The sequence below is a fragment of the Leuresthes tenuis genome, unplaced genomic scaffold (assembly GCF_036924035.1).
Source record: "Leuresthes tenuis unplaced genomic scaffold, fLeuTen1.0.hap1 SCAF_20, whole genome shotgun sequence".
Classification (NCBI taxonomy): Eukaryota; Metazoa; Chordata; class Actinopteri; order Atheriniformes; family Atherinopsidae; genus Leuresthes; species Leuresthes tenuis.
The window spans coordinates 6077028-6097428 of NW_027325374.1; the positions used below are offsets into that span (position 1 = coordinate 6077028).

Consider the following 20401-nt stretch of genomic DNA (forward strand, 5'->3'; position numbering starts at 1 on the left):
CACTCACATGTAATCATAGTTTGAGTCTCTGTGGTTAAACTTTAATAGAAATCTCCACACATACTAAACCTTGCCATGCCATTTAAAATCAGCTACTTGTGACATTTTGTCTATATTGCTGATTGTTTTTCTTGTTATTTTCTTGTTTCACTGGCTATCTGTTGGGAAGATGCAAACAGATCTTTGTAAAGCAATCACTATGTTGACAGTTCACTCCGTGCAGAGCTATCATTTTGTTCCAAGCCTCAGTAATTGCACCCTTAAACAAAGATGGTTAAACAAAGCATCTGATTTTAACAAAGATGAATTCATTTGTTCCCCATTTTCAACTCTTAACCAAATCTTTATTATTGTAACAGTGTTGGAGAATGTATATTAACAGAGTAGCTATCCAAACTGTGGGCTTTCCCCGGCGATTGTGCAACTTGGTTTTACCCTTAAACTTAAGAAAACTTTAAATCCTATTGTGGCATCATGAATAAATTCAGATTCGGTCCATTGTGATTTTCCTTCTGATGGGTTTGTCATATCATATCAAAAGACAGAAGATGACCAGCATATTTTGTGGTTTAATTTGAAGGCAGCACCCACAGGATTACACATTTTTTCCCACTGACAGTAGTTCAATTTTGTCTCTGTGTTCGGGAGTTTTTACCAAAGAGGGGGAATTCGAAGGCTAACATTTGTTGGTCTGTCTGTTTTTGGGAGCTTAGTTTCACAGAAATATGTGAAACAAACATGACTTCTTAACACTGCATTAGGTGGAGACACACGATGTGTTAAATGACCTGCCGGTTCCATGTGTAGAGCTCATGGATAAAAGGAGGAAACATTCTCTCTTATAGAATATAGAAATGGGACCATGAGAAAACAAATTTGCTTGTTGGAAATGTTGTCGTCTCTTGCTCCGTAAGGTTCTAGGTCTCTTTGGATAATGTTGGTCTTACCCGATGGAAAGAGTCTTGGTTCGTTCCGTCAAGATACAGATTAAAAATGAAAAAAAACAAACTTTATTGCGTGATCTGTAACAAAACCTTTTTACATGTAGATGACAAAACAACATGAGGGTGTAGGTGATTTTGTTTTTGTGCTTTTGTAGGTTTGATATTTTGGTCAGCCTGTAGCGATTAAGGTGCAGTTAGTTAGAGCCAGTTGGAGATAATGGATAAAAAGAGGAAGTTATCTTGTTTCTGGCAGGTGTTCTGGCCTGAAAAGGCAGAACACTGGGCTGCAACACACTGCTGCACTGTGGCTTGATGAGTGCAGTCAAAGTACCTGCGGTTTGTAAGTTGGATGTGAAGTATTGTTGGATCCAGATGTATTTCTATTGGATAAAAAGGAGTAAATCAACATGGTAAGCAATGAAAAATGTTGTGTTGGATTCATTCTGCACACACAGGGAGAAGTGCATCAGTTATGTTCAACAGATGTGGAGCACCTCTGTAGTTAAAGCACTGGCTTAGCCTCTACACTATGCAAAGAGGAAGCTTCTCATTCCTTTCCTTTAAAGAGGGCGTATTGATTTAAAAGTAGTAAATATATCATTTAGATCTGGCTTATTTAGGTTGAGGTCAGTAGCCAGAATATTGCTTTGCATGTCCTGATAGTCAGTGTCTCTTGAATAAAAGTCTTGAAATCTTTCTGCTCCACCAACTGACCACTTCTTATTCTTCCTCAGTTCAATAGGTGGCCACCATGACAAGTAAAATGATATGTTGACTGTGAAAAATCAGCTAATGCACTTTGTAATGGGGCAGTTTCTGTAGTGCCAGCACATTATTTTAGTATATTGCACCGAACGTTATGTTAAGTTACGTTATGAGTGGTTAAAGACACTGTTCCCAATGCGTGTATTTCTGTGAAATCAGGTTGTTTCTTCAGCAAGATAAGGCTAAAGCTACATTCATGAAATGTATTGGGCCATTGGAGCATTGACAGAGGAAGCACCCTTCAACTACGATGAAGCTCTGGATCGAGTTCTTTAAAACTTTTCTTGGTGGTTTTACGTGCCCTTATTGTTCTCCCCTTGTTGTAGAACAGCTATTGATTCTTTCAGCTAATCCCACATCTGAAATGTTCAAGCACATTCTGATTCTGTGACTCACAGAGAGTCAGTCTTGGAAATAGAGAAGACCACTGATCAAATCATCAGCAGACTGGACAGTTTCAGGCCAGACGGAAGGTCCTTATACAATTACACAAATTCGTGGAAAACATTAGAGATTAAAGTTGCTTAACAGTGCTTCGACAAATACAAATGCAGGGCGTAACCTGTTTGTTATTGTCTTGCTGTGTTATAGAGAGTAGCTGGAGTTAATTAAGAGACTTCTAACTGCTGGAGAATGTTTGACTGCTCTTTTAGGGGAGAAAAGGTCTGTTGTTGATGATGTAAAACAGTTATTTATGTGTGCATTGGGTGTTACTCTCTGTCTCTTATCGCCTCTGAAAAATACGAGACCGTTTCCTGTATGGAGAATAAAGGTGTCATCCTCTGGGATATTGTGATTCATTTCCCTGAGCGACACACTGTGCTGTTCTAATCAGGAAAAGCAGTAAGGAAACCAGGAACTGGAACTGGAAAAAATGCTTGGCTTTTTAGTACATGTGCATGCATGTGTATACTGAGGGGCTTATAGCGTGATCATCAGTTTAGGAAAAATGCAGCGTGAAGGGAATTAAAATTGATATTTTTGCCATAATTTATTTCCGTCTTGGCCAGTAACTCAATTTATGCCCCAAGAATGGCCAAGGCAATCATATTAGAAACTGCAAGCCAAAGCAGACCACATGTCCATACTTCAGCCTGTTGGTCTGCTCTGTGAGCGTCTGTCAATCCTCTAAAAGAGACCCCACTTCTGGTTCTCTTCCTAATCCACCCATATTATTTTCTTTATTCTTACTGAATAGAAAAGGTAGACAGTGCCATGTGAATAAGGTTTTATGGCTCTAACATGCAGAGAAACCTGTGGATAAAGATATTCCAGATAGTAAAACACTGCCCAAAATTGGCTCATTTGGAAGAAATGGTGGTGCATGAACTCCTCTAATGAGAGACGGATTCTCCTCAGGCATGTCCCTCATTTCAGTGTAGCCCTTTGATTATATAAGAATGATGAGGAGGAGGCGTCTTCTTAGCGCTTCCTTCTTTCTTGTTAGTGACCAGACTGAGGTAAGCGGGATTGTTTTCATCTTGGCCTTTTGCCTCGGTCAGAAAAACAAAGCTGTGCTTAGCTGTTGCTGTCCGTTTTGTCTCCTCCTCTGCTGGGAATCGGTGACATTCACTGAGCTCTGATGAGTACAGCTTGACTCTGTGTCTCACCTCTTTAGATCCCACTGGTGTTGATAAAGACTTTATATTACAATCTGCCTTTTGTTACTCCAGTTCAGGATGCTATTCCGGGCAGTTATTGGACACAAATAACCCCGTCGTGCAGCTATTTGTGACTTCAGTTTTGCAGAAGAAACTGAAGTATACGACAGCAGCAATGCAGCAATATTTCTTTTTGTTTAACCGGTACGGAAAAAGGTTTGTCATTTTCAAACAGGCGGCGTAGAATGGATACAAAGGAAGATGCTTGTGAGACTCCTTCATATTACTTGTTGTGGTCTGTTTCACTTCAAAGGAGTTGGATATCCACCTTAACCAGAACCAAAAATACATCATCAGATCAAAGAGTTTCAGTTTTCATTTTCTGCAGTAAAGGCTATTATGACATGTAGTCCTAGTTACCATTTCATAACAGTAAATATGAACAAATATATGCCAACATATCTAGAATTTGTGGTTTGTGTAGTTGTTAGCCTTCTCACAGTATTTGATATGTTTAACTGGGATAAGCATGTGTTTAGTCACTGTGAGTCACATCTTACAGATTCTTACAGGAGTTTTGTTACTATTTATATACAAATGAGAAGGTGTGTGACAAGATCTGCTGTTTCTAATCAGAGTTGATGGAGTGCTGATGGATGTTAGCAGAGGATGTGATACTCAAACCTTCTTCTGATGTTACTGTCGCTTACAACTTCTGATGCATAGCCACTGTTCTCCATTAAAGCCCATATATCCATTTAAAGTTGACAGATTTTGCAAAGAATGTTGGGGGAAAAAAACAAAACATGTAAAGTTATTTAGAAAAAGACTGATATGATGGTTGACTTCACTTGAAAGTTTGTGCCCTTTATATTGTTCAGTATTTCTACTTAAATGTGACCTAGATGAAGTAGATAAATCACCCTCTTAAACAACTGAGACATTTAATTTCTAGATGGAAGTGATCCAATATTTCATGTCTGTAAATGGTAAAAATATGTGAATGTCCAGGATAAGCAGTAACTTTAAAGAGATTATGGTCAGGTGTTTTCAATCCATGGAATAGCAATCAGATGTGAGGGCCTCTTTGTTTAGTTTAAGGAGCAGAAGTCTTTCAAAGACTTCAGGACACATACATGTGGACCTCAGACAGAGAGTTGTTTGTGCTCATCTGGCTGGAAAAAATGACAAAACCATCTCTCAGGAGTCGGACTCCACCAACTCATGGACACACATAATGTGTGCAAAGGGAGGAAGTTCAAAACCACTGATACTCTAATCCAGGATTATCAAGTTCAAGATGGTAGAACAGACACTTCCCTCCAAAAACAAACATAGCCGCCTATCAGCAATTTGCTAAGGATCATGTGTTAAAGACTGAGGACTGTTGAACAAATGGTTTGTACACAAATGAGACCAAATTGGAACTTTTTGATTTGGATAAGAAGGGTTTAATTGCATTTGAACAAAATGAACTTATCATTACAACATGGCGATAGCATTAAGCCACACACATCTGGCTTCTGAGTGCAAAGTAAAAGAGTTTTTAACCTGCATTCAGTCCCAGGTCAAATGTCTCTGCTGGGGTTGCAGGTTTATGTCATTTCCACTTGAAACAAATCACCTGGTATCACACATTAATTTTCAGCATGGGGTAACAAAATTCCTTTTTTTTTTTTTTGACAGAAACATTTATTTTTATTGACTGTTAAGTAACTACATACCTTTGGGACTAGTATTAAGATTTGAGGTTTTTGGACATTTTCTAAAGAATTCTAGAAGATTCTGAAGGGTTTTCAAACCTTTAAACACTACTGTATGTATGACATTTTTTACCATTGGAAACCACACATCAAAACTAATATGTACATTGACCTGAATTATCATCAATACAAGAATTTACTTACTTACTGGTTGGCAGAATAAACAATGGATAACAATCTGAAACTGTGAAAAGTGTCGGCTGGTGGCCTGTAAAAGTCCCGCAGAAGAGATTTCACTGTTATCCATGAGTTTGGTGTCTTATTGTGGATGTAGAAAAGTATCTCTAAATGGCCTCTGAAGCCTGAAAGATGCTGACTTGTAACAACTTGTTCAGAGTGATGTATTGGTGTGAATATGGGTTGAGACCAGAGGGCTGGAGTCACTGAGCCTGGGATGTGTGGGAAGCCGTTTCGACTACTTTCACCATTGTTTGCACAGATATATATCAAATTGGCAGTTACTGCTGTGGCTGGACTCTTTGGGCTTATTGCTGCACTGCAGCTCTAATGAAATCAAGTTAATCACGTCTCTCCACACAAGCAAGAGTGTTATATGCATTCTTTTATGTCAGCTACCTCTTGGATTACACAGAATTATCCGAATCTGCCAAGCTTGCCAAACTGTTCGATAACGAAGATTTGCTCTACGGCTGTATCCAATCAGTCTGCCACTCAAACTTCCTCTCAGGGACCAAAGATCCCTGTTAGCCTATTAGACAGCTGCTTGAGCTGGTCCCAGCTGCTGATGGCAGATGATTGGCAGAGTGTTCATTAGGCTTGAAAGCTTTGTCTCATGGCTCAAACAGGAGCTACAACAGCTTTGAATTTGCAGTGTTGTTGGGAGCAGTCCGTGACCTCTGCCCCGTCACCCCTACTGATGAAAGTGCTTAGTTTTACACCCACCAGGTCGGTCCCCACTCGGTCTCCTTCTGTGCACGCGCACACACACGATAAACACATCCTCATTCAAGGGCTTCACTCATCTCCCTTGTTCCTGTCACTCATAACATCTGGTGCCATTATCAGGGTCTTTGCAGTCCATCGTGAAAGCTGTGCAGTTAACAGTGCACTGTAATAGTCCAGCATAAGACAAACAGGCTTCCAACACGGCGTCTGCACGTTGACGCCGTGAATGCCACAGCTTTGTGATGTGATCTGTTGGCTGGTGTGAAGTTTGTGATGAAACGCCAGCGCTCTGTCATATCTAAATGGCTCCACTGTCTGCTCCTACGCGAGTTGCTCATTTAGCTGGAGATGCGCCTCGGATATGTGATGTGAGGCACCGTTAATGACTTAACTTCATCATAGTTTTCCAGGAATTTTTGCGTGTCTAAATCATAGTGGACTCGTTGTTGCTAACGCAGCTGCTCTCACTGGTTTGGTGCGATAAAACTGGGTGTGACGATGAGAGTAGGAGTGATGAGAGAAAAGGCTTAAATGAAAAGTAGCCTTGTTATGAGTGCAGGACGGCTTTGGCTTTTCAATGAGGCCGTTTGTGCGGCGTGGAACTACAATGAATAAATGACTGTAAATCATAGTGCGAGTTAAATATGTAAGGAAGATAATTTCATCATCTGAAGCAGATTCAAGCTTTTAAAGTGGTGACATGTCTTTAATAATATCAAACATGTTTCATAGTAGGCTGTTTTCTCGACAGCTGTTTCAAAGACAAGAACAAACTTTTATTCCCAACTGTGCCATAAGACCTTCAACATCACTCATATTGATAGTCTGACCTCTTACTGTCAGGCTGAATCAGCCTGTTTACTTCAGCCATTTTAATTCCATCACAGTTTCCTATCACTTGTCTGTATTATAATGTGTTCTGTTGTTTTTACTGTCATGTTTGTGGTATCTGACATAGATAAAGAGACCCCACACTTTCAGCCCAGCTGTTAAGTTTTTCTCTTTGTGCTAAATATGATCTGATCTAGTATGAAATCTTACACTGTGAAAATATTGTGAGTTTGTTTTGTGTGCAAGGCTGAATGAAGTCAGGCTGAAAGTCCCTCTTCAGCGGTTGTTAATCCTCTAAAAACTCACCGGTGTTCCTTAATTTATGCATTTTTGCCATGAAAAAACCTATAATGGCTCCAACAATACTGCAGCTCTGATTCCACGATGCTTTTAGAACTTCTAAAATTGGGTTAATTCAGCCGTACATGTTTGAACCAGCAAGCGATTCTCAAGATGAGGTGATTATACGAGGTTGCATGCAAGTGGATGGCAGCATGATAATATGTTCACTTTCTATGGCTCTCTACAGTATTGTAAATGAGTAGCTCTCCTGTTGGCTGACTCCTCGCTTGCTCGGCTTTGCCAGCCGGTCTCGCAGCTCCTGCTGCTCTCCCAGCTCTCCCAGCTCTCCCAGCCTGTTTTATTGTGGTCTGAGAGCCACAGTTCACCACTCAACCTAGCTTTTACTGTTATCTCCATATAGCTCTTGCTAACTTCTCCTCCAGCTTGCACCATATTCTCATTTCATCAGTTCTTCTCTGCAAAGCTCCAACCCAGCAAGTAGTTGAGATTGGTTCCTCGAATTTTCTGCAGAGGTTTGGCTGTTTTTTCTTTTTTTTTTTAACTACAATCAAATGTTTTAACTGAAAAGTCGACATCCCACAAAGATGCTACTTTTTCCTGTACAGTTTTTATTTGTAAACAGCACATGAATAAATGCTAAAGAGCAATGTGTGCGTTTTAAAGAAGCAATTTTGGTGACAAAGTGCTTGGCTGAACATACTGAATGCAGTGGCCACAAGCAGCAAATACTAACTGAATGAATTAAAGTTCAGTGAAGTGGTCTTTACTTTGCCCTCTGTCGGTCTGCAGCTCTGTAATGCTACGTGGCACAGTCTATTTTCATGGCTCCTTTTAACTAACTATTGTATTTTCCTCAGGCCAAGATTCCTTGGTATGACCACACACATTTTGTTTGTATAAATCTTAAAAAGGAAAGCAAATCAAAAAGATGTTTTTTCAGTTAAAGCAAATGTCAGATTACTGACCACAGTGCTTGCAGCTGCATGGGCTTTTGTTTTTGCTCCATTATGGCTTCACAGTGTATATTATCACAATGTAATTTCTGGTAGCCTTCTTGTGGTAAACTTAGTTTAACACTTAAATATCCTATATTTGTGCAAAAAATGCAGAATGTTCTGGAGTAGCCGGTTGTTTTATCATGTCAAAAAAATATAAATGGCCTTGTTGACAGAGTTCATACCCAGCAGGGCCAGATTTAGTGTTTGGGGGGGTGTCTCTTCAACAGTGGCTTGTTTTCAAGGTAGGGGAGTGGTCTGCTGCTTCAGCCCTGGAGCCACCAAAATATGTCCTTGTTCAGGCATGAGAGTTCATTGTGTTAGCTGTCAGGACACAAAGTCCCCTCTGAGTCCGTCTAAAAATACTTCATACCACTTCTGCCCCAAACACAAAGCAAGGGGCACGAAAACAGAGAAGCAGCATGTGGCTGGATTAGCAAATACACAGCAGACGCACTCGGCGCTAAATTCCCTACTATATCCTCTGTGAGAGTAAAGCACTGACTTAACTAAGGTATTGTATGTAAGTCTGTCAGGCTTTTACAGAAATGAAATGTGTAGGTAACAGATTTTATTACCCTTTGGAAACAAACTGTAGTTTGCTGACAGATCATTTAGGATAGCACCAGACGTAGTTATCTAAATGTTAACTTTACTTCAATGTACATTAAAATGAATTATCCAAAATGCATGAAGGGTTTCCAAGGAAAGGAAGAAACGTTGTGCTATTGCTGCTCATCAACGCCTAAAAAGCCTGCCATTTACCTCCAGTGCGCCCTTTTCCCACTTTCCAGTAACCAGCTGAAATAAATGAAAAAACACCACAGACAGACAGCGGATTTGGGCTGGCTGCTTAATTATTAATGTTGTTGTGGGACTTCAGGCCTCACAAATGGACTTTTCTCAAAACCGTCTCGTGACTTATTAAGAAGCCAGTGGTTGTGTTGTTGATGAGTATTTACTCATTTTATTTTGCCATTGCCACGACTTCCCCTGGTGAATAACAGCAAAGATCCCTTCAGTGACACTAATCTGTGACACTAATCTACATTTCTTTCTCTCTTTTTTTGCTTTCTTAACAACTACACAGTTGACCATCTACCTCATCTTCATGCTAGCTCGTGCATGCCTGTACCTGAACGGTCTGTAATGCATGTTACTTCTTTTCAGGATTACTTCTTTTCATGCTCAGACATACTGATCTAACCTCAAAACTCTGGCCCTTTCCATGAAAAAGTTCCTTCTTTGAGTGAAAATATGCTTTACTTCACCTCAAAACTGTGTTTCTGCTCTCACATTCACTGATGCTTGTACGAATGTCCAGCTTTCAGGTTTGTGCCTTTCTCCGCAGATTCACACTACTTCTGTCTGCTCTTGAAACTTCTGTTGGAGTATTGTTTTTCCTCCCGGATTGCTGCCCAAAGTCCTGGTCAATCACTGCGTCCCCTCCAGGCGATAGCTGGTGAACTAACTTCGGCAGATTACTTGCCGGCACGGATCTTTCATGTGAAAGCAAGTGCATACAGTGTATCATCAGAATGGTGCTATAACAGTGCGAATCTGCCGTTAAACACTGTGTCCGAATGGCTGACCACTTGATGTTTCTGCTTTGTTTAGTGGTCTCTCCAAGACTGATGGAAACAGTTATCTGCTTTCAAATAAAAACAAGAAAAGTTAATCAAAGATAACAGTATGAGGTAACAGTCTGGAGGCAGGTTCATCAGAATTAAACTATTATTAGTGTAAGTTTTAGGTGCTGGTCAGTCACATTTGGACTACAGGAATGTTTTCGTATTTCTCTTTGGGAACAAGTAATCCCTCATTTTTTTATGTACACAGTATTCTCAGTATTAGGGGTTAACGTCTGTGTTGTAACTGTACACGATTGTCCAGATTTCCCCGTAATTGTGTGGGAATTGGTCAAGTTACACAAAGAGCCTTTTTCGTAAAATCTTAGTGATCTTTCAACCAAAGAGCTAAAAGATTATTTCAGCCCTGGGTTGAATTTCCACTGAGGTCTAAGTTATAGGTAGAACCTCCCAGACACTCCACTGAGCTGCTCGCACAGAAGCTCCCAAACCGATCAAATCAGGGTGTACAACTCGGCTCCAATCACTCAACATCTGTTCAGGTTTCTACAGATTGTAGAATGTAGTTATTTTTATTTGTAGCTTCTGTGAGACATTCAGAGACGAACGTTTATTGTCCCGATTCAATGCTTTTCTTTTTCTCCACACCACAGCTCACGGTGCCCCTCAGCTGATTGAAGCGGGCAGGAGTGACGAGATTTCAATGTGTTTGCAGCGGTGGAACATTTCAAAGTTTTTGTGTCCTAGAATGCTTAGACTGCTGTGACAAAGTAAGAGAATAACGTTTTGTCGTAGAGCTGTCCCTCCTCATTTATTCTCCTTGTGGTGTGTCTTTTCAGCTGATTGAAGCTACTTGTGTTTACAAGTAGTAAGATCTACTCCTGCGCTGAAACAGATTTTTACAAATTATTGGGAACATTAAACTTTAGGTGGAAATAAAATTCCCGGTAAGACTCGACCAGTCAGAAACGCAAAGTACTGCAAACCCCAAGCCAAACTGCCTCTCCCATCACTTTGTTTAGCCCCTGGTTCCTGCAGTCAAGACGGAGCTTTAGTTATATTGCAACTTAATTAAACAGATGAGTACACTAAAGTCTGGTAAACTGCCTGGAACCTCTTAAATAGGCGTGGTGCTGCTTTATTATCTGTTAATAAAAGCCTTTAAAATTTGCCAAGCCATAACTGATTTATGCCCTGATGAAGATATGTGAACTTGTCGCTCACCCCCTTTAGATCCTCTGACCACATGGTGTTCCTATATTTAAAAAAAAAAAAGTCTCTTTTGAAATACAACCTGTGAAGGAAGTGTGACTGACGCTTTTGCTTGATAGCCCTTTTTCTCTCAGGGCTGAAAAGAAACAGAGATCACCAGCCTTTCCTCAAGGTTAGGGTCACAGCCACCTTCACAGTGGGTGACAGGAATCCAGAGGGACTTCCATCTCTAAACGCCTAATGAGCCTCTAATTGATATCAAGCTGAAAACCCCCACAGTGTTAATGCCACTTCCAAGGAAACTATATTATGCCCGCTTTTTATTTAACTAACAAGACACAGATTGCCCCCAAGCATACATTTTTAATATGGAAACACAACAGTGACACAGCAGTTATGAGTGAATATGTTTTCTGTGGGCTCAGGCGGAAAAAACACACATTTAAACACATTCAGTGCTGCTCGTTATGAGTTTAGATCAGCCAGAAAATGAACAGTGACTAAGTACTTTTATTCCTAATTTCTTTCTTTGATCGGTCATAATGTTAATGCTTCCTCCAGCTCTATGTGTGAGCTCGACATATAAAGAAAGAAGAACTCTGTTCACTGGGGGCACCACTTCTACGCGAGCTGCAGCGTTAAACACAGGAACATTTCTTGATCTCGCAGCTTTTTTACGAGATGTAACTGCTGTAATGAGATGGGATTTACGAAAGGGGCTAAACCTTAGAAATGCTTTAAACCAGCTCTGCAACCATATCCCATTCTCCATGCTTTGAGGGCTCCAGCCCTTCTGCCAGAACAACTCTCCGACTGTGTTTGCCTAAATGTTTCATTCATCTCCATCACTGCATACTTCAACACTGCATAAGAATAAGCCAGTGCTCAAAATAGCAGCTGCTGTGAAGTATTTGCAGACTTGTCATGGTTTTTTTTTAAGAAAAAAAGAGATGTGGACTGTAATTTGGCACTCGGTTGTTAAGGTTTGTGTTCTTTAAACGCCCCGTTAATTCAGTGTGTCCTTCAAACATGTACCTGCCAGTTAAAGCACAGACACCTGCCAGGCTGCAGCTCAGATGTTCTATTTCTGTTTCACATGATAAATAAGCACATTAGCAGCTGGTTTCTGCAAGTTAAAGTGGGTTATGGAGGTATTCGTGCTGTTTTACAGCTTATCCTTAGATTTCTGGCTCTTCTTGGCATTCCGAAACCTTTGGCATTTTGAGAATACTGTGTGCTTTTCACCCTCTTTGTGCTGGCTTCCCACATGACTACATTAGCAACATGTTTTAGCGACCCAAGGTCTCAAGATACAAGCAGTAATTCTAATTTTGTTTCTGGGATGATGGGGCATCTGTGCTTAAAGGATGGGGTGCATTTTATTAGTATAAAAATATTTTTTATCATTGGAAAAAGCAGCTTAGAAGCACTTATACATAAGTTTTGTGTGATCCAAAGCAAAACTTGGCCTAATTTATTCTCTGAAGGAGACAAGAGAATCCCCTCTTAAGGAGATAAAGTTTGGGCTCACTGTAGTAAGTTGAAGGCATTTTACACTCTGTGTGTAATTGATTGCACATATTAATCTCTATAGTAGACATAAGAAAGATCATGACAAAAGAGCTCTTACACTGATTATTGATCAAGTTTTTATTCGGTCAATGAAAAATTCAGTCCCACTAACAATGACAAATTAATGGGGTGCCTGGTTATTCAACATTATGTAAAATGAAGGCAACATTTTCACAGTGGCAGTCAGAGTTCTGGGAGTTTTGACTTTAGCCGCTTTAGGATGTATATTTTATGTTCATTAAGAGTGTTATGCTGAAAATCATGTGTGGCCTCAGTAATGAGAGATTCTCAGAGGGTTTCTAATGAAGCACATATTCTGAGATCTTGCCTACAGTTCTCTGGTTGGTTCTTGGATCAGCTTTTACATAACAGCAAAGCATCCTCTTAAAAGAGATTTTTGGAGCTTGTTTATGTCTAAAACTCTCTCTGGAAATTGACGCCTTTTGTCTGACCCAACTCTGGGACATGAATAAAAAAAGCAGAGCTTACTTTGCTTTTAATTAGACGACCACACACAATTAAAGGAATTGCCTTATTAGCCATGAGATAACCTAACATGTTCTCTGTGTCGCCTTTCTTATTGACATGACCTCGATTCTACAATTGCAGTAAAGCTTAATTAATAATATAGCGAAATATCGTCCCCACTGAGAATGAACTGAATGCACACAAATCATCTGTGGTCGTGGTAGTTGGTCACATCAAGGTTCAGCAACAAAATGTGCCAAAAAGTCAGCGAGCTACTGGAATAAACAGAATTATCAGGTTGTTCCATCAATAGATTTTTAAAACGATGCGAGGTGTAAATTTGGTTTAAACTTCCACCTCAGTGCCATTGAGGACTTTGAATGCGCTGGAGAAGACTTTGGTTAACTCTCCCATCATCACTTGGACATCATCTTGGACATAACAGTTAACAGACTTAAGGATGTAAATGAATGTGAGAGATGTGATGTGCTCATTGAAACGATGCCATGACCAATGTGTGCTGTAATCAAAGCTAATGGTGACCAACAAAATACCAATAAACAAAATACCGTTTTTTTTTTTTGTCAGACACTCGGTACGTTTACATTGTCAAGCCAGGGCTACAGCTCTTTTTGTTCAGTTGTTTGGACTGCTCTCCTTTCTCCGAGTATGCATGCACGGCAGTGGAATTGATGTATTCACCGCAGATTGTTTGTTGCCTCGTTTCTGGGACATTGTGAGTTAATGTTCAAGACATTTATCTGCTTCTAACTTTCACTGCATGGATGTTGTCTGCAGTTATAAGATCGAGAGTTTATTAGAGCAGAGCAACATTTTGGAAATGCTTTAAATGGCCGTGAGTAGGCTGATTCTTCACCAAGAACTTGTGTGAATGTGTTTAGCCGTCTTGATGCATGCTATCCTTTGTAGAGAGGATGTGGAGCAGGCTCTGAACGCTTTTGCCAGCCTGCCTCTACTTAAATGAATGCCTCTAAACAGAAGTACTCCAGGTTTCCAGAAGCTTAATGAAATCAAAATAAATGAATAGATAAAAAATATTTTTTTGAATGAAAGGTTAATGTAATTTGCTCATGGTTCTACTCACTTCTGTCCCACACTAAATATGGAAGTGGTTCTCAGTTTGTTTTTTTTTCCTCTGACATTTGGCAAATAAAAAAACATGATCAACAGAGAACAGCCATATGTTCTGAGCATTTAGGTCAGTTTTTCTGTGCATGTTTGTCACGTTGCACAGAACAGTGGAATCTGCATGCACACAAAGGCATTTGTACAGCACGGAAGCTTAAGTGCTCGTGGCCTCCAAGAGAGAGATGAGAGGGAAAGCCAAAATGTCATATTCATCAGTTAAATGGGGAGTTGGACACATAATTTGTTTGATCTTACTTCTGGCCTTTTCAGATATTAATACATAGCACCCAGTGGATAAAGGAGCATTATGCGCCCTGCCACATGATTAAGATTTCAGATGTACAATGGATGAGGTTTTTGAGGTTTATTTTTATGTCAGATTTTTCACAAAATGCATGTATTGCTGTGTGCACTGGGAGATGGGTTTTGCCCCTGTTTCTCTGTTAATCATCCTCTGCTCTGGGGGACAGCTGTCCGATGGGTGTTACTCTTCTGGATTCAAGTGATGAGAGAAACGTCTTTTTGTGGCACCTGCTGTACTTATTTTACCCCAAACATTTGAAGTTCTCTTCAGTTTTTACCTGCATACACATAAAAAAGAGGATAAGGATTAAAAAGAGGGAGATATAATGATTGAACATATTGAGACAAAAATGAAAGAATATATATTCAGTTGGTGAAAGGTCTGGATGCAAGGTGGGCCACTCCAGAACCAAGACATTTAGCTTGGTCTTACTGAGTTGTTCAAGGCCTTCTCTGAAAAAGATGCATACCATAAGAGATGCAGGCTTTTGAACTGAGCTCTGCCAACACGCTGGGCGACTCCACTTTTTTTTGTGGTCCAGAGGATGCAGCGTTCACGATTTCCAAAAAGAATTTCATATTGCAATACGTCTGACCTCAGGACAATTGTCCCCTTTACTTCAGTCGATTTAAATGAGATTAAAAGCCGAACGGAAGGTGGTTATGCATCTTAAAAGATACCCCTCTTACTGGTGAAACCTCAGAGTTCATTTTGTGCCACCGGCAGTTTGGTTTTGTGTCCAACATGTTTGGGTACTGGATACTAATCATGGCTAGCTCTTTATCCTTGTGTTATTTCGTTGTACTAATTTGCTGTAGTGTTGTTGTTTTTCTTTTTTCTGTGTAATACTATGTCTGTGCTGTGATTGCTTGCTCCGGACCGGTGGCAAATGAGTTTCCCCTGAGGGATTACTAATGGCATTCTTATCTTACCTTATCTTATTTTTGGCCCAGCGAAGACCGCAGTCTGTCTGGATCATGTTCACATGTGACTTTTTCTTCAACCTGCATTTGTGGATGGCACAGTGAACTGTGCTCACAGACGGTGATTTCTGGAAGTGTTCCTGATCCCATGCTGTGGTTTGTATGACAGAATCATGTCTGTTTTTAATGCAGTGCTGCCAGAGGGCCCAACGATCATGCACATCCAGCACTGATGTTTTTTTTTTTTTGTCCCTTGAGCACAGAGATGTCTCCAGATTCTTTGAATATTTTGATAATATTATGTAGCTGATCTTTGCAATTTTATGTTTTAGAAGATTGTTCTTGAAATTGCTTTACAATTTATAAATAGGACTCCTATTGGTTGGCTCAGTTTAGTTAATGTGTTGGCAGCTTGGTGTAAAACTTCTCCAAAGTGCTCCCTACAGAGAGCAATGTGCATATTACTAGTAACTTCTTTCCTTTCTTTCTTTATTTTCTACCACTTTCAAATTAAAGTCCATGTTGATCCCCTTGAGAAAACTTGATTAGTGTGTTGCAGCGTGACCTGAAGAAGTCTTTTGTGCAGAAATCACATCCTCTTCCTAAAAATCTACATTTTATTTGTTCCTTTTTACGAATGTAAGAGTGTTAACACGAGAGGTTAATGCAGAGGGAGAACTGACCTGAAGCAGAGGCTTAAAGGGGAACTCCGGTATTTTTAAGCCTAGACCTTATTTCTGGCATGAAATATGTTCATCTACTCACCGAGAGCAGTTTGGTGAAAGTCGGCGTCCTTCGGAAGATATTTAGATTCCTTGAGCTCAATATATCTGAGTGAATGGGGGCATTGACAATACTATTATTTAGAGATAATGCCTCTAAATAAGGCATTATCTGTCTTTATTTCACCAATACTTTAAGACCAATGAATGGAAGAACGCATAATATTGCTCTGTTAGCTCATAGCTGCTGTGTTGATGTTATTGGCGGCTATCGGGGGGCTTATAGAGGGCTTTCTACACACTCGTCTACTGGGATGACGTCATCGACGCCTGCCGCTGCTGCACAGCTTATTTACTCCGGGATGAACGTCCATCGAACTCAAAGTTGTCGTCCACGTCATCAAAATCTGATAAATATCCTGCCATGTTGCACAAAACTATCAGCAGCAAACTCCGTGTGAAGTTAGCCGACTGTCACAGAGCACGGAGTAAATAAGCTGCATTCCTCTCATGAATAGGTTTTAAACTTAAAAATGTGTGCTGGCCTTATATTCAACTACAATGGCCTGATAACCTGACATATGTTTCTGTGGACCAATGCGTCTTAAGTCAATCAGCGTTTTTAAGGATTATCTTTGGGTGGTTTATAATTATACTCTTAAATGTTGCCATGGCTTGTGCCATATGCCTAATTGTTTGGCTTTGTTTTGGAAGGAGTAACCAAATGCGCAGTATTCCAGTTTTGCATCTTTACAATTCATTGAAAGGTTCATCACATGACTGCTGACATCTCCCACACAGATATTTGAGCCCCCCACTCTCCTGCCCATAACTGGCCATCTAATGACATAATAATGCATTTAGTTCGAGTGCTTAGAAGCTCTACATCACGACTCTGAAAGCAGCACTTCATGTCAGATCCGCCCGCAGAAGAATGCAACAACTGTCCCGGTCGTCCCTGTGACAACCAGCCCTTGTTGTCCCTAAAGCAGTTTTTTTTGCATCACCAGCAGCTGTTTGTAGTCTCTGTTTGGAAAAAAAGATCAACAACAGAGTGAACAGTGACAGGCCAGAGCGCCCACTCCATCGACTCGTCGCACCACTAAGCCGGATGTCAAATTGTGTCTGCTGTGTGTCAGTGCAATCCTTTACCAGTTTCACCTGAAGTTACACTTTTTCCCCATGTTGCTGCGTTTGTAGAGAACTGCTGGGTGTCTCCTCCGGAGGGGGATCAGGACTGTGGTTCAGCCCGGTGAAATGTAGCGCCTCACTGCTCTCAAAGCCGGATTTGTTGTCTTCTCATGGTGAGTCTTCTCTCAAGTTTCATGCCACTTGAGCCAGCGTGTAGCTTGAATTACTTAACACCAACTGCTGCAGCAAACAGATATCCCCACGTAAAGAAACACATAACAATAGATATGTTGCTAAGCTTGAATTTTGAACAAACAAGTTGAGACTACATGACAGACCGCTAAAGGTTTTTGATGTCTTTTCTTTAATGATTGTTGGAGTAAACATACCAGAACTGTGCAATGCTACATTATCTTTCATTAGCAGCCAGTCAGCCATTCTCAAATGGTTTGCTCCACAATTTAACATTTCCACATACAGTTTGGTGACCTTATCAGTCGACTCCCATCTCGGAATTTTATCATGTATTTCAGGAAAACATTTGTGTGCTTCCAGCTTGTTTAAACATGTCATGTAAAACAAGCTCTGTGGTTAAACGAAGGTAAGCAAGACGAGAATGAAATATACCCGACAAATAGGGTTTTATCCGCATGTCATCAAACAAGAAAAGCTGACAGCAAAGATGGATTAGAAACCACTTATTTTCCATATTCTTTTTTAGAAAAACCTTACTTTATCTGTTCTAATGTAACTCAACTGTTGATCCAGCAATAACCTGAAACCAAGAACTGGATTCACGGTACCCACTTCTACTTTCACTGGCATTTTTGTGTGTTGTGGGGGTGCTGTCCTCTCTTCAAGAAGCTGTCTGTCAAAAAAAGGTCTTACTTTTAAGAAGTGTCCTGACTGCTGATCGATGCGTTGGCTTTAGGCCATATGTAATTACTTTGAGACTGTTCAGCCGTGAAATTGTTGTTTGGATCTGAAATAGATCCAAAGTCAGGGCAAAGCCTTCTGATGTTGCCATAGTCAGAATAAATGTGGCCACGGCAGCACTAGGAGTGGGTGAGATAATTTCAGCGGCTTTTAGATTAAAAGCATTTGCCAGCAACCGCTGCAGTCTCATTACCAGCATTTAATGCAGTCTCATCCACACACATTGCGTCTCTCATCTGTTTAGTTTTTCAAGAGTGCGCCTGAAGACGAACAACTTCTGTCAGCTGTTCTAGGGAGTGCGGCTCCCAGGCTGCAGAGAGGTATGCAAAGTGACACTCGCTGGCTGCCATATTTGCAGCTGTGGCCTGTAAGATGCGAGCTGGCAAATGGAGTGGAAGAGTAGCCCCATTAAACTCTGCCTCTCCTCTGAGAAGGAGGCTAACAGCTCTGAGTGCCGGCTTCTTGCTCCCCGGCAGAAAGTGCTGACACAAATTTTTGTCTGACTAAAATGCCTTCTGACCGCATGACACTGGCTCTTTTCTTCCTCTGAGATTCCACGGCTGTAAAGCTCAGGCTATACAAAAGAGACACAGTGTGGGACTGCTGTTTAGGAGGTGGCATAAATTATAATCGTGCCATAAACCGGCACAAAGGTCTGCATTGCTCAGATTTTAGAGGGTGAGGGAGGAATTTCTTTGTTTGAGCAGTTAATTGGGTTTTTTATGAGTAAAACTTTTCATTTTACATCCACCGCAGTATTCTGAGAAACATATTTTTTTTTTAGTAAGCTTCTCTGTTAATCTCTTTCATTTTAAACCGCTTCACACACAAACATTATGCTCTTTGACATTTGTTCAAAGATGCACAAATCCTGTAATCTACAATGCTCTTGGGCCTGAGAAAAGCTGCCTTGCCCCCTTCGCTTGCCATGAATATCTGTCTGTTTGTGATGAACCTGCAGTGATGGCTCCTGTTGGTCAGTGGTGCAGAGAAGCAGAAATATTACATTGTCCCCAGGCACATAAACTATTGGTTTCTACAGTGTGAATGTCATGAAATATGTGCTTTTAACCGTGCTTATGTTTTGCTGTATATTTTCCAGCATGGAGAAGCTATAGGAACTTTTTTTAAGGCTTTGGGTTATTGTTATGGTCAAACAATGACATTTATGTACTTTTCTTTAATGGTATTAGTTATACGTAGACCATTTAGGTGCTCTGGGCAGTAAATCTCTGCTCGGGGCTTGAGGGGGGGTGAAGATAATGAGATTGATCGGTGTTGTCAAGCTGCAGAGGGAAATGTGAAGATGATGGTTGCTCTCCAGTGGGGTGTGTGGGTGGCAAGCTTCAGCCCACAGCTACTGAAAGGGAGCTGTGTTAAATCTGACACACTGAAACCCACAAACGCCAACCCTGACAGCCAGTTGTGACGAAAACCAAATTAGTCGGCAAGATAAATTCAGTTTAAACTGTGGGGGAGCTCTCCTCCTTGGCTTGATATTTTGTGCTTACATTTCAAGTCATCCGTTTGGTGAGGGGAGGACTTGGAAGTCAGAAAAACTTGCGGACTCTGAGTGGATGAGACAAGAGTTTGTTGTTAAAGGAATATGTTGCTGTTAGCACAAGCGTACTGCTCGTGTGATGACTCGATGTCTTTATGTAAGACATTTTCAATGTCTTTTGAGCCACATTTTGAAAGGGCTCCTCATCCAGCTGTGATTTTCTACAAACCTCTTCTTAACAAAATTGACCTTTGTGAGGCAAGAATATAGTTAAGATGTACATTTGATATTTTTCTGGCTTACAAAGCACGTATAATTAGATAGGCAAGTAAGTAACTGCCATGTCTCTCTAAGTGCAGTTAATAAAATAAATAAAATAAAATAAAATAAAATGTGCAAGGACGCGCACATCTATAAAACTGTTGGTAAGAGGGCTGATCTATTAACTATCATTATGAAGAATTCTTAGAATAACATACAGTTTATTGGTATTCATCATTCTAACTTTTTCTTTTTAGATAAATATTTGGAACAATGATTTATCAACGCTTAGATCCCGTATATGTGGTCCATTATGCTCATTTAGGCTTCTATGTACGCTGTTATTCATTCATTCCGCTCAAGGGCTCAGCGGAGGTGAATACTTGAGGAAAACTAAACAAGTGGTACAAAATTTAATGGCTCATTTCACGATGTTCTGTTATTGCTTAAAGAGTTCCAAAGACTTAAACATCAGCACAAATGCATTATCTAGAGAGCAGGCTGGCACAGTTCTGGGCAGTTGTT

The 20401-nt window shown here is 40.4% G+C and overlaps 1 protein-coding gene across 5 annotated transcripts in view; it reads left to right on the plus strand.

Moving 5' to 3' along the window:
- Window positions 1-20401, plus strand: part of tanc2b (tetratricopeptide repeat, ankyrin repeat and coiled-coil containing 2b) — a 143135-nt gene that overhangs the window by 1987 nt on the left and 120747 nt on the right. For 4 of the 5 annotated variants that reach the window (XM_072373225.1, XM_072373218.1, XM_072373220.1 and 1 more), the window contains exon 2: window positions 17248-17351. The exons of the other annotated variant lie outside the window; for it this stretch is intronic. The gene's annotated coding sequence lies outside the window, so the exon portion shown is untranslated. The remainder of the gene's footprint in view (window positions 1-17247; window positions 17352-20401) is intronic. 5 annotated transcript variants of the gene reach the window in all.